At 39.0% G+C, this 14,605-nt stretch overlaps 1 protein-coding gene across 3 annotated transcripts in view; it reads left to right on the top strand.

Moving 5' to 3' along the window:
* BMPR1B (bone morphogenetic protein receptor type 1B) overlaps positions 1-14,605 on the top strand; it is a 690,971-nt gene that overhangs the window by 400,645 nt on the left and 275,721 nt on the right. The window lies entirely within an intron of this gene.

Raw genomic sequence — 14,605 nt, forward strand, 5'->3', positions numbered from 1 at the left:
AATGACATGTTCAAAGGACCCATAATGCCTCATAGAATATACGTTGGAGTGTTTGCTTTCCAAAATGGGGTAATTTTGTGGACTTTTCCATTGTATTGTTGCTCTAGGGCCTTGAAAAGTGTGATAGGTAGTAAGAAAGTTTTATGTGTATTTATGCTCCTAAAACGCCTTATGGTGCTACTTGGACGTGGAGTCTCTTTTTGTGGCCAGGCTGTGTAAAAGTCTCACACGTGTGGTATCACCATACTCAGAAGGAGTAGCAGAATGAATTTTGGGGTGTCATTTTTGCTGTGTACATGCTATGTGTTAGAAATAGCTTATAAATTGACAACGTTTTGGGAAAAGAATTGTGGGAAAAAATTATAACTTCAAAAAACTCACCATGCCTCTTACTAAATACCTTGGACTGTCTACTTTACAAAAAGGGGTCATTTGGGGGGTATTTGTACTGTCCTGACATTTCAGGGCCTCAAGAAAGGAGATAGGCCATCAGTACATCTGGTGTGATCAATTTTCAGTAATTGGTACCATAGCTTCTAGACTCAATAACTTTCACACAGACTAAATAATATACACTAATTTGGGTTAATTTTACCAGAGATATGTAGCAGTATAAATTTTGGCCCAAATGTATGAAGAAAAATTAATTTTTTGCAAAATTTTATAATAGAAACTAAAAAAAAGTGTTTTTTTTGCAAAATTTTTGCTCTTTTTTTGCTTATATCACGAAAAAAAAAAAAACCCCAGTTGTGATCAAATACCACCAAAAGAAAGCTCTATTTGTGTGAAAAAAATGATAAAAATTTTGTTTGGTTACAGTGTAGCATGACTGAGCAATTGTCATTCAAAATGTGAGAGTGCTGAAAGCTGAAAATTGGTCTGGGCAGGAAGGGGGTCTAACTGCTCTGTATGGAAGCGGTTAAATAACCCAGTGGTATATATATATATACAGTGGGTACGGAAAGTATTCAGACCCCCTTAAATTTTTCACTCTTTGTTATATTGCAGCCATTTGCTAAAATCATTTAAGTTCATTCTTCTTCCTCATGAATGTACACATAGCACCCCATACTGACAGAAAAACACAGAATTGTTGACATTGTTGCAGATTTATTAAAAAAGAAAAACTGAAATATCACATGGTCCTAAGTATTCAGACCCTTTGCTGTGACACTCCTATATTTAACTCAGGTGCTTTCCATTTCTTCTGATCATCCTTGAGATGGTTCTACACCTTCATTTGAGTCCAGCTGTGTTTGATTATACTGATTGGACTTGATTAGGAAAGCCACACACCTGTCTATATAAGACCTTCCAGATCACAATGCATGTCAGAGCAAATGAGAAACATGAGGTCAAAGGAACTGCCTGAAGAGCTCAGAGACAGAATTGTGGCAAGGCACATATCTGGCCAAGGTCACAAAAAGATTTCTGCTGCACTTAAGGTTCCTAAGAGCACAGTGGCCTCCATAATCCTCAAATGGAAGACATTTGGGACGACCAGAACCCTTCCTAGAGCTGGCCGTCCGGCCAAACTGAGCTATCGGGGGAGAAGAGCCTTGGTGAGAGAGGTAAAGAAGAACCCAAAGATCACTGTGGCTGAGCTCCAGAGATGCAGTCAGGAGATGGGAGAAAGTTGTAGAAAGTCAACCATCACTGCAGCCCTCCACCAGTCGGGGCTTTATGGCAGAGTGGCCCGACGGAAGCCTCTCCTCAGTGTAAGACACATGAAAGCCCGCATGGAGTTTGCTAAAAAACACCTGAAGGACTCCAAGATGGTGAGAAATAAGATTCTCTGGTCTGATGAGACCAAAATAGAACTTTTTGGCCTTAATTCTAAGCGGTATGTGTGGAGAAAACCAGGCACTGCTCATCACCTGTCCAATACAGTCCCAACAGTGAAGCATGGTGGTGGCAGCATCATGCTGTGGGGGTGTTTTTCAGCTGCAGGGACAGGACGACTGCTTGCAATTGAGGGAAAGATGAATGCGGCCAAGTACAGGGATATCCTGGACAAAAACCTTCTCCAGAGTGCTCTGGACCTTAGACTGGGCCGAAGGTTTACCTTCCAACAAGACAATGACCCTAAGCACACAGCTAAAATAACGAAGGAGTGGCTTCACAACAACTCCGTGACTGTTCTTGAATGGCCCAGCCAGAGCCCTGACTTAAACCCAATTGAGCATCTCTGGAGAGACCTAAAAATGGCTGTCCACCAACGTTTACCATCCAACCTGACAGAACTGGAGAGGATCTGCAAGGAGGAATGGCAGAGGATCCCCAAATCCAGGTGTGAAAGACTTGTTGCATCTTTCCCAAAAAGACTCCTGGCTGTATTAGATCAAAAGGGGGCTTCTACTAAATACTGAGCAAAGGGTCTGAATACTTAGGACCATGTGATATTTCAGTTTTTCTTTTTTAATAAATATGCAACAATTCTGTGTTTTTCTGTCAGTATGGGGTGCTATGTGTACATTCATGAGGAAGACGAATGAACTTAAATGATTTTAGCAAATGGCTGCAAAATAACAAAGAGTGAAAAATTTAAGGGGGTCTGAATACTTTCCGTACCCACTATATATATTTACCCATGTATCACACAGAGCGACAACACTGTTCACAGTTTGTAGCCTTGTAGCTTCTTATGTCACATACCTGTCTCTATCCTGTTCATTGGACTGTTAATGAGGGTCATCCCTCTGGTAAGGTCCTACCTGTGTGCTCCCCTATTGTACATTGTACAGGCCCCCTTTCCCTCCAGCTTTCAGTACCTTAATCATATTAGGATTAAAGCACTGTACAGTGCAATAGACACTGATTGTGTGAGGTTTTTGGCACTCTCACTCTAAACCTAATTTTATGTGTGCAGGGCTTTATGGAAAGTTAAAGTAGAACTATAGACATAACTTTTTTTTTTTTTTTTTTCATTTTGGATAGAGTAAAGGAGAGTTATAATCCCTGTCAACATTTTTTTGCCGTCTGTGTCCCATTGGACAAATTTCCCTTCACTTGCTGTTCCATAGCCAAACAGGAAGTGAGAGGAAATCCCTGCAAATTCAGGGAATCTCTTGGGGCCCCCCAGGTCACTAGAACTAGTATCCCCATTGGAAGATTTCCCCTCTATTACTTTTCTGGGGACAAACTAAAATTTGGTATTTTCTATTACTTTCACTTTCAATGATAATTGTGAACAGGACAAATAGAGAGGGTGAATCTCCCTAACAAGAGAAAAGACAGCAATAAAAACCTAATAGGCGTTCTAATCCATCTCAATTATTATATCCAACATTTAAAAAAAAAAAAAAAAGGTTTGTCTTTAGCTATACTTTAAATTAAAATAAGATAAATATAAATAGCCCATTAAATGATACACTGCAGGCTGCCGGCGCGCGACCAACGTAGAGCTACGTCGGTTCGCGCAGGAGGGTCGCCCTACTGCAGTAAATCTGCGGTGAGAGGTCCGGAAGTGATTAATATCTACCTAGTGTTTAAATGTCAGCTACATATGGGCAATTATACCAGTAGGTTTTAAATTGTAGCTATTTTTAAGTGCAAAAAAAAAAAAAAATAGCAATGTAAATACAGTGGTGATCGAAAGTTTGGGCACCCCAGGTAAAAATTTGTATTAATATGCATAAAGAAGCCAAGGAAAGATGGAAAAATCTCCAAAAGGCATCAAATTACAGATTACACATTCTTATAATATTTCAACAAAAGTTAGATTTTATTTCCATCATTTACACTTTCAAAATTAAAGAAGACAAAAAATGGCCTCTGCAAAAGTTTGGGCACCCTGCAGAGTTAATATCTTGTACTGCCCCCTTTGGCAAGTATCACAGCTTGTAAACGCTTTTTGTAGCCAGCCAAGAGTCTTTCAATTCTTATTTGAGGTATCTTTGCCCATTCTTCCTTACAAAAGTCTTCTAGTTCTTTGAGATTTCTGGGCTGTCTGTCACACACTGCTCTTTTAAGGTCTATCTATAGATTTTCAATTATGTTGAGGTCAGGAGATTGTGAAGGCCATGGCAAAACCTTTAGTTTATGCCTCTTGATGTAATCCCCCGTGGATTTTGAGGTGTGTTTAGCATCATTATCCATTTGTAGAAGCCATCCTCTCTTTAACTTCAGCTTTTTCACAGATGGCATCAAGTTAACATCCAAAATTTGCTGAAATGTTATTGAATCCATTTTTCCTTCTACTCGTGAGATGTTCCCTGTGCCACTGGCTGCAATACAACCCCAAAGCATGATTGATCCACCCCCATGCTTAACAGTTGGACAGAGGTTCTTTTCATTAAATTCTGTGCCCCTTCTTCTCCAAACGTCCCTTTGCTCATTCCGGCCAAAAAGTTCAATTTTAACCTTATCGGTCCACAGAACTTGTTTCCAAAATGCATAAGGCTTGTCTATTTGTTCTTTTGCATAGTTCAAACACTGATTTTTGTGGTGAGGTGGTAGAAGAGGTTTTCTTCTGATGACTCTTCCATGAAGACCATATTTGTACAAGTATCTCTTTATAGTGGAATAGTGTACCACAACTCCAGTGTCTGCCAGATCTTTCTAGAGGGATTGTGCAGTCAAACGTGGGTTTTGAATTGTTTTTCTCACAATCCTGCGAGCTGTTCTGTCTGATATTTTTCTTGGTCTTCCAGATCTTGCTTTAACTTCCACTGTTCCTGATGACTGCCATTTCTTAATTACATTCCGAACAGAGGATATTGACATCTGAAAACGCTTTGTTATCTTCTTATAGCCTTCTCCAGCTTTGTGATTGTCAACTATTTTCAGTTTCAATTTTCTAGACATCTGCTTAGAAGATCCCATGGTGCTGATTGTTGGGGCAAGGTCAGATGAGTCTGGGCATTTAAAACCTTTGAGATTGACATCATCTGGTCTTCCCAGACGATGATTGAGAACAATCCATGACACTGGCATGTCTCAGCGTTGCAAAGGGGGCAGTGCATGCTATAAATTCTGAAGGGTGCCCAAACTTTTGCAGACGTAATTTTTTTGTTTTCTGTAATTTTGAAAGTGTCAATGATGGAAATAAAATCTAAATTTTGTTGAAATATTATAAGAATGTCTAATCTGTAATTTAAAACCTTTTGGGAATTTTTCCATCTTTCCTTGGCTTCTTTATGCACATTAATACACATTTTTACCTGGGGTGCCCAAACTTTCGATCACCACTGTAACTAAAAAAATAGCAGTTATTCAAGGCAAAACCCAATATTGTAAGGAACAGCATTAAAGCTAAACATCCATTATTACTATGAGTTGGTTAGTTGTTTAACCCCCCCCCCCCCCCATGTGCAGGAGATGTCTAAAGTATCACTAGGATGTAAACAGTAGGAAAAAAATATTGCAATTTATCTACAGAACTTGCAGCGTAGTGGTGCTAAGCATGTGCCGTACAGCTGTATCAATAGGATAATATGATAGTAGTATTCTGCCATAAAGCCTCCTGTGTATTCCATGCTAATAGGCAATATAACGGTCTAAAGCACTGTATTATTTGTCAATATACTGTAAATATAATAACTTTGTACCAAAGGTGTAATAAAATAATTATCCAGCTGCAGTCATTATGTTCTCTGTAGAGTGTGCAAAACAATTATGCATGTAACTGCGCTTTAAATATTAAGTGTCAAAATACCTAAAATAAGATGTAGTAACACAATAATACTGTGTAACAATGTATCTCAAAATTATCCACTTTCAAAAAAATTGTGCTCAATGTTTATTTGGATTTATGAATAATTTTTATGGACACATTGTTTGTGAACTGAGCAATATCATGTTTTTAACACAGTATTTTTGAAAGTGGATATATTTTAGATACATTGTTACACAGTGTTATTTATATAACCTTGTTTTACGTATTTTAACACTTAGACCCCTTTCACACATGTCCATTCCACCGACGGACTCAATTTTTCTCAGTGGGGATCGATCCACCTATCCCCGCTGAGCAGGCAGATGACAGCTCTGTCTCCGCTTTGTGCGCAGAGACTGAGGTGTCAGATCCCCGCTGTCCTCTATGGGGGAATCGAATGAGAATGGACTGCCTGTTTGTTCTCATCCAATCCGATCTGCCAGACGGATGGAAAATAGGGTTTCCATCCGTCCGGATTTGACGGATCAGATGTCATCGGAAATGTCTCCGCTGACATCTGCTGCCCCATAGAGATGCATGGGACATCCGTTCAGATCCACCTGAAAAACTAACAGGCGGATCTGAACGGACCATATGTGTGAAAGGGGCCTAAATATTTAAAGTGTGTTCACACAAATGATTGTTTTTTTCACAAAGATTATTGATTTTAAACATTTGTAAGTAGAATATTTAGAAAAGATTTTCTTTTTAGTTTCTTGTATAACCCAGTGATATACATAGTGGGCTAGATAAACTATTGTTTTTCTGACTTTTTTTTTGGCACACTTATGATGTGTATTTGACATGCGCCACATACACAACTTACTGCGCCTATGTTGAAGAAGATTTGCAAGGTGTGTACTAGAACCTGGGGAATGGCAGAATGCAATTTGTTGCAGGAATGTCACAGTTTCTGCACTCTATAAACTAATATGTGTGCCACCATCTAGCCACAGATTTCTGCTTAGTCTGAACAGAAGCTTACCAGAGGAAACTGGGAGAAGCTGCTTCAGGACATACACTTCTATTTACATTTATATATGTTCACTTAGCGCATGTTTTAACAATTTAGTTTTACAGGTCTGTGATGCTCTTCTGCTTGCAGTTCTGTCTTTGTTTATTAGGGGCACTGTGCACACAATGGTGCGCACAAATATACATGTGTAGTTTATTCTAACTCAGTGTATCTTAGGGAATTTGGCAAAGGGGAAATTTGACACATTTAATATAATGACAATATGGGGTTGATTTACTAAAACTGAAGAGTGCAAAATCTACATAGAAACCAATCAGCTTCCAGATTTTTTTGTCAAAGCTTAATTGAGCAAGCTGAAGTAAGAAGCTACCATGCACAGCTGCACCAGATTTTGCTCTTTCTAGTTTTAGTAAATCAACCCCTATGACTGATTATATTACTTTAATTATTATTTCTAATTTGTTTAGTGCATAATATTACACAATTATAGTATACATACAAATACACACATTTCCTGGCCACAGTTTTATGTCCCTACCCTAATTATGCAGATGTACCCATTATAGCAACAGCTTGGTCCAAAGCTAATTATCTTTCTAGCTTTGTATTCAAATAAAGTTCTTTTAGGAAACCTAAGCAAGCAAAAGTACAACATGCAGGAGCCATGCATACAGTAACCTTGCTGATTATTGAGCAAATATGACTACTGAATCCCTGCACTAAAAATCATAGCATTTATACATATTCACACAAGCCTAGTACACACGCACCGAATTTCCACTGACCGGTCGTCCATCTTTTGTCCAGAGTGGTGTTTTGTTGATTGGAATGTGCTCTAGACTGCACACGAATTTTGTCGACCGACAGAATTCTACTTCAGAAGTGATGTTATGTGTTCGTCTGCTTTCTTTGTGGTCTTTCTTCTCTGAGCATGCCCAGTCTTGCTCATAAGATTTTTCCCTGTCGAAATCTGTACTGACTGCACGTAAATCGGACGTGTTTTGACGGAGGACAAAAATTTTATAGCCTGCACACCAGAATTTTTTCGGCCGAAAAGTCGGAGTCGGTTGTTGGAAGCATCATACTAACAAGCCGAAAATCGGCAGATCGGTCGTCGGATGTAAATTCCCGGCCGAATTTCGACTCGTGTGTACGGGGATTTAGAAACAGTTACTATACACTTTAAAACACACTATTCTCTAGCTTCACTGTCACTTTAGTAAACTTCAGATGTTTGGTTTCATCCTCCTCTTACTTACCTAACACTGTATATAATTGTCAATGGCATAGAGAAACATAAAATAAGGGAACTTAAAGCTATATTAACCACTGAAGCCCCGGAGGATTTGGCTGCTCAAAGACCTATTTTGCGATTCGGCACTGCGTGACTTTAACGGACAATTGCGCGGTCGTGCGACACTGTACCCAAATGAAATTGGCATCCTTTTTTTTCCCCACAAACAGGGCTTTCTTGGATTTTGATTTGGTGGTATTTGATCACCTGTGTGGTTTTTATTTTTTGCGCTATAAACAAAAAAAGAGCGTCAATTTTAAAAAAATAACACTATTTTTCAAATTTTTTTTATATGAAATTCCCCCCCAAAAAATGTAAAAATTGGGGATGGCAATGAACGAGCGGGGGCGGGAGCGCCCCCTGCAGGCTCCTGGGCGAGCGACGTAGTACTACATCGATTTTCCCAGGAGAGGCTGACTGCCGCAGTAAATATACTGTAGGCAGTCGGCAAGTGGTTAAACTCAAAATCAAAAATGTATTATAGTTCATGTTACCAACCAATAGATGTGGTGGCTCTAATAGTTTGTTTTTGGGTTTTTTGGTTTTCCCCTGTTTTTACCTGTTTTTACCTGGTGATCTGGCCAGTAACACATTCTGGAAATGGAGCAACAGAGACACAAAGGATGGACAGCAGCATTGTAGGTCTGGAGGGGAAGAATGTTAGATGTAATAGCAGATTTAAATACACTAAACAAAGTTAAGTCAAGCTTCAGCTAATACTAAAAGACAGTTACAGCAACAGTTTTGTTCCTTTTTGGATAAAGCTTTTACATAAATGAATAAAAGCTGATTTCTGTAAGCAGCCTTGTCAGTGGTAAATGTCAACCCTCTAGCTGCTATATCTGCAGGGCAGCTTGTTCTGATGAAAAACATCAGACTTGCTGGCTAGATCATCACAGCAATTTAAAGAGAATTTATGACAACTTCCTTGACTGTATCATTTTGAAACAAATCCCAAACAATCGTATTTAATAATGCTAACTCCCAGATAGAGTACATCATAGTATCGGTCATCCAATATCTTTGTTCTGATTGCTATGATGCATTGAATTAGTTGCTATAGGTTTCTGCACTTTGCCTTATTATTGCTCTTTTCCTGGCCTTACCACATTACTACCCTGCTGCTTTAATGATTAGTATAGCAAAAGTACTGTATTTTCTTTTTTTTTTTGTAGTCTTTAGTAGTGATTGTATATCAAGTGCATTAGGAATGTAGCATGAAGGAGGAACTTCCTCCAAAACCTATTTTCTTGTGTATACAATGGGGAAGAATGTTTGAAAAAACAGGAAGCACAGGGGTCTTTTTATTGAAGACAAAGATAGTAATAAAACATTTTTTTGTGAAAGAAAGCAAAAAACATTTGTAAAAATGATTTTGCTGTCTGCGTCCTTATTAGAAAGCTTCCTTTCACTTCCTCTAAAAACAAATGGCGCAAAAGGATGGGAGGAAAAATGCACCCAACAGGGGCAAAGCGTACAAGCCTGGCAGAATTTCTAACCCTTCCTCACATTATCTGAAAAAAATGCTTGGCTGACATTCCACCTTAATTTAAATAAAAAGTATATTTTCCATAAAATTAATATAAAATGAAAAACAAAACACTGCAATAAATAAATAAATAACATTAAAAAAACAAACAAACAAAAAAAAAACCGAATTGTATTAAAATATTAGGAGATTTAGTTTACATTCGGAAAATTAGCTGGCATGGAATCAATGTCTCTGTGTGTAGACATGTACCCAATTAAAGTTTTAACAGCTGCTTAGATTTTTTTCCATTTTTATAAATAGAGAAAATTATTGGGCACCATTTTATACAATTAGTAGAGCATAAAAGACGTAGTGTGTCTAATTAAGTGTTTAAAACTCTCAACATCACATTGCCACTGTTGAAGTAAATGGGTGGAAAGTAGTGACAATTCTCTCATTGGTAATTTGATTCACAAAGACTCATTTGATAAGATGAATTCATTCTAGATTTGGGGTGATGGGTTTGGTGACCTTTTCACACCCTATAGGTATGTGTGCATGTTTGCCCAGTTAAACTCTGTAGAAGATGGGGTCATGCAATAATACTATTAACTTGATCTTGACAAATAATAACAATGCATTTGCTGTAATAATACATACATTTAGGAAGAATGTAATAATAATAATAATAATAATAATAATAATAATAATAGATCTTGCAGCTCAAAGCATTTGTAATATTATATATTTAAAAAAAAAGGCATCCTTGGCCATGTAGCAGAATCTTTATCTAATTATTACAAACAATATTTTAGATTAAAACAAACATTATCTGTTTTTCGAGACATCACAGGACTCATTTGCTAATATAATATGTTCCCTTTGTGTGTGTGTTTGTTTCTTTGATTTGAATGCAGTACAAAAAAAAAAAGTAAAATCATTTGCCGTTGTCGGATCGGCTTCAAAAAAGGTATGTATTCTGATTTCTTCTTTACAGGGCTAGATAGGTTAGTGTTAGATTGTGGATGTCTGTAAAAGCAGGGATTTTAGTTTTAGGGTGGACTTTAAGCATTAACCCATCAAGCTTATATGATAAAGTAACTTGGAAATGTGTAGTCATGTTCAGTCTTGTGTATGAAAATGCCCCATCTACCTACCTAGATTTCTAAAATGGCATGTTACAATAGGCACAAACTTGTTTTCTATGGCATTAATGTAAGCACCACTATATATTTCCTCCCAGCTGATGGCAACTGCAGTGTAGCTATAGTACCCAGCACAAAGGAAGCATTGAATGACATTTAATCTAGTTTTTGAAATGCCATCGGCATGATGTTTTGTTTTCTATTTTTTTTAGGCTCACCCCTCCCTGCTACCCTTTCTGATCCTAGTACAGAAAGTTGTAGTGGAAATGACAGCATTCCAATATAATACCTATTTATTTCTGACAACAGTTCAAATAGGAGCCAGATTTGGAGGAGTCACTGCACTGCAGAGCAATTCAACCCCAAAGTTCATAACAGAAGAATTAAACTTGTGCAAATCATTATCTCTAAGCAATTCAGCTAACCCTGCTCTTCTCTCTCAGGGCACATGGGTAAACGGTGCTTCTAAGAGAAAATGACTTAAACAACTTCAGTGAATTTGAGGAATAATTGTTCCACAGTGCCTGCTTCTATAGAAGTCAGCAGGGCCAGTGTTACCACTAGGCAAACTAGGCAGCCGCCTAGGGTGCACTGCTGCCTGGGGCGCAGCTAGGGCCACTGGTCTGCCGATGTTCCCCCACCAGATTCGCCATAAGGAGAAGCTGTCAAACTGTCAAAGAAAGCCTCCATGAAGTACTCCAGCAGACACGCCTTCCCCAGGTCCTGATTTGTGGCTCCCACTGATATCATGTGGGTCCTGCTGGCTTGTTCTTGGTCACAGAAGCCTGGTAGTTGTGAATCTGGAACTGGGGACTGCTATTCACGCTCCTCCTCAGCCTCCTTGGGCCCCGTGGGCCCCTCAGATCAGTCTTGACCTGCACCACAAGGCTCCTGCAGGCTCCATCCTCCTCATCACCGGCAAAGCAGGTACAGCGGGGTATCTGGACCAATGCCGCAGACTGGTCCCCACACCTGACAGTCCGATAACCCCACCACTGATCCCATCAGGTCCCGGCTACAGATCATTAACACCAGCACACAGCCCAAATAATCCCCGTACATGATCAAATCCACATCAGGCTCAGCAGGCCACACTGGGCTCTTCCTCCGGTGCTTGAAAGTAGCAGTCCGCTCTGTGTCTGTCCTGGATCCCCCAACTGCCACTCACAGCCAGTCCTGCTCTGTAGAAAGAGCTCCCCACTCTGTCCGCTCCACATCCCCCGCTCATCGGAGGAGGACCCCTCCAGCCGTACGTCCACTCGCTCCTCTGTGCACCTTCACTGTCCTGCTTGGACTGACATGCCCAACTGGCAAGACCCCCATCACACTCAGTCTGTCCATATACTACCTTAGCCTGTCTATGTAGTATCCTAAACGTTTGTCCGTATACTACCTTAGCCAGTCCATTTACTCCCTCAGCTTGTCCATATACAACCCTAGCCTGTCCATATACTACCCTAGCCTGTCCATATACTACCCTAGCCTGTCCATATATTTGCAGACCATGGCTGGTGCGAGGAAGCGAGCTGGTGCCACCACTATTTGTCTTCAGACTGTGTCCAGAGACGCAGGTGCGGGCCTGTGGACCACGGTTAAAAAAATAGGTGGAGAAGCGTTGCAAAAATCTCCACCCCTGTCACCTTCACTGTATACATAGGCAGGGCAAAGGGGCTGGATTCTTGGGGGGGAGCAGCAAAATGAGGTTTCGCCTAGGGTGTCAAAAATCCTTGCACCGGCCCTGGAAGTCAGTGATGGGTTCTTTTAAGGCCCATTCATTAGATGTTAGTAATATCTAAATATTTTGAATAGTCTGGCCCTATGTTCACTTTTAAATGTTATTTCAACATTTATGGGGGTTTGGTAAAAGCAGGAAGGGTTTAAAATGTTGTCAAAGTTGTTTTTTGTAATCTTTTTTTGGGAAAGATTTCCCCTTACTTCCTTTCCCATTGGTTATGATCATCGATGCAGGATCTTAGGGACAAAGGGGTAGGTTTACTATAACTGGAGAGTGCAAAATCTGATGCAGCTGTGCATGGTAGCCAATCAGCTTCTAACTTCAGTTTGTTCAATTAAGCTTTGACAGTAAAATGTGGAAGCTGATTGGTTTCTATGCAGAGCTGCACCAGATTTTGCACTCTCCAGTTTTAGTAACTCAACCTCAAAGACTACAATAAAGACCAATAGGGAATGCTTAGAACCAGGGTTTTTATTCTTACCTATAGCTCCATTGAGAGTATTCTCTTCTCTTCTTCTCCCAGTGATGGTGATCTTCAAGACAGTAAATTGACAGGAAGAGACCAAATAAACAGTAAAAACTTGACAGAGGTTGCAACCCTTCCTGACTCTATTAAGAAAAAAAATACCAGTTTCAACCTTGCTGTTCATATTTTACATGTATGATTTGACATATTTACTTGCTAAACAAAAGCTTTAATTAGTGGAACTTGATGTGGGTTTTTATTTTTTTCCCAGCTGCATACTACAGTGCACAACACACATTTGTTTGAGTTGTTATGGTTAAAGCAGTGCAGCAGGCTAGTGAAGGCTGAATTCCTAGGCCCAGTGTGTGCTGTGTTGTTGTTCCATGTATTCCTCACAGTTGCTCTGTATTAATTGGCACCTCAGATTTTGCTCTAATTAAAGGGGTTACAAGGGCAGGTGGCGCCATTCTATTTTGATAATCCTTGTGCAACGTCTGTATAATCTTTTTTGTTTAATTAAAATGAGTGCATAATAGGGGTGCATGAACTTTCAACAGCTTTGTTCCAGTAAGAGTTCACCGGTCAGGGACAGTTCGGCAATTATAACACAGAAACCCTGTAGACCGACTGTGTTGAATTCACGCCTCGCTTTGCAGCTATGTATCTTCTGGATAATCTGCAGCTTCTGGAATGTCCCTTCTATTGTGAATATGGATTGTAGGTTTTTAATAATGCTTCAGAATAAATGAATATCATTTTATTGAACGTATTGTGCTCATCAGTGATGTTTAAAAAGTAAATACAATCATAGTAATCAGGATCACAAGTTTGTAGAATTTATTTGTATTAAATTTGTATAAATTGACAACTTGCAGTCATATGATTTACATGTGAACTCACATTTCCAAGCATCATCATATTACAACAGTTGAAAGTAGTTTTTATGAAGCAAAACGTCAGTAAAAGTTGATTTTTATTTGAATTGTGGGAGTGGGGTAGGGTTAGAATCTCTGTTGAGTTTTTATTACTATTTGTTTTTAGAAGAATTCCCCTATTCTGCTAACTTTGTGACATTGTAACAAATTAGGGTTGATTTACTAAAGAATTTAAGTTATCACTGCAAATCAACTTAGCAAAGTGGATTTTCACTATGCAAGGAAATATTCCTTTAGCTTAGTAAATAAGGTGAATCTCTGCTGACTGCAGTCATCCCAATTATGTACAAGCAAAAATCATGTTTTTTAATTGTTATGTTATAGGGATTTCTTTGCAAAGAGAATTTTCACCACATTTATTAAGCTAAGTAAAAATTCCCTTGCAAAGTGAACAAGTGCTACTCATAAATCAACTCCACTGCGTTTCACTTCTTCAGACAGTAATAAAAACCTTAGGATGGTTTAAACCTTTTCCATATTACTAAAAAAGGTAATTACATTGATGTTTGGCTCTATGAGATAAAAAATTCCTATAATTTCTTGTAACAATAAAAGGGGAAGAGGCAATGAAAGTAAACGTCCCCAATGAGGACACAAAGTCAAGCTTTCCTTTGAAAATGTTTTCTAAAAAAAAAATCAAAAACTTGCATAAAGCTGTATATCATAATTAACAAAAGTAAATGTGCACAATTTCCTGCGGTGAAATCAGTGTCATAGAGTACTGACTCTATAATTTAGTCTGCTATAATGTTTAGGTTTGGGATTGAGTTGACACTGCCCTGGGAAAGTGGCTCCCTATAGCAAAAATAATCTATCCTTTGTCATTAGGTTGTGTTGGATGGCCACATTTAATGAGAAGGGAGAAGTCTCCTCATTTTATGCATGAGCAGGTCTGTTCCTTCAGTGTACACCAAAAGCATTTCTTAA

Source organism: Pelophylax lessonae (genome assembly GCF_965119305.1).
Source record: "Pelophylax lessonae genome assembly, chromosome: 1".
Classification (NCBI taxonomy): domain Eukaryota; kingdom Metazoa; phylum Chordata; class Amphibia; order Anura; family Ranidae; genus Pelophylax; species Pelophylax lessonae.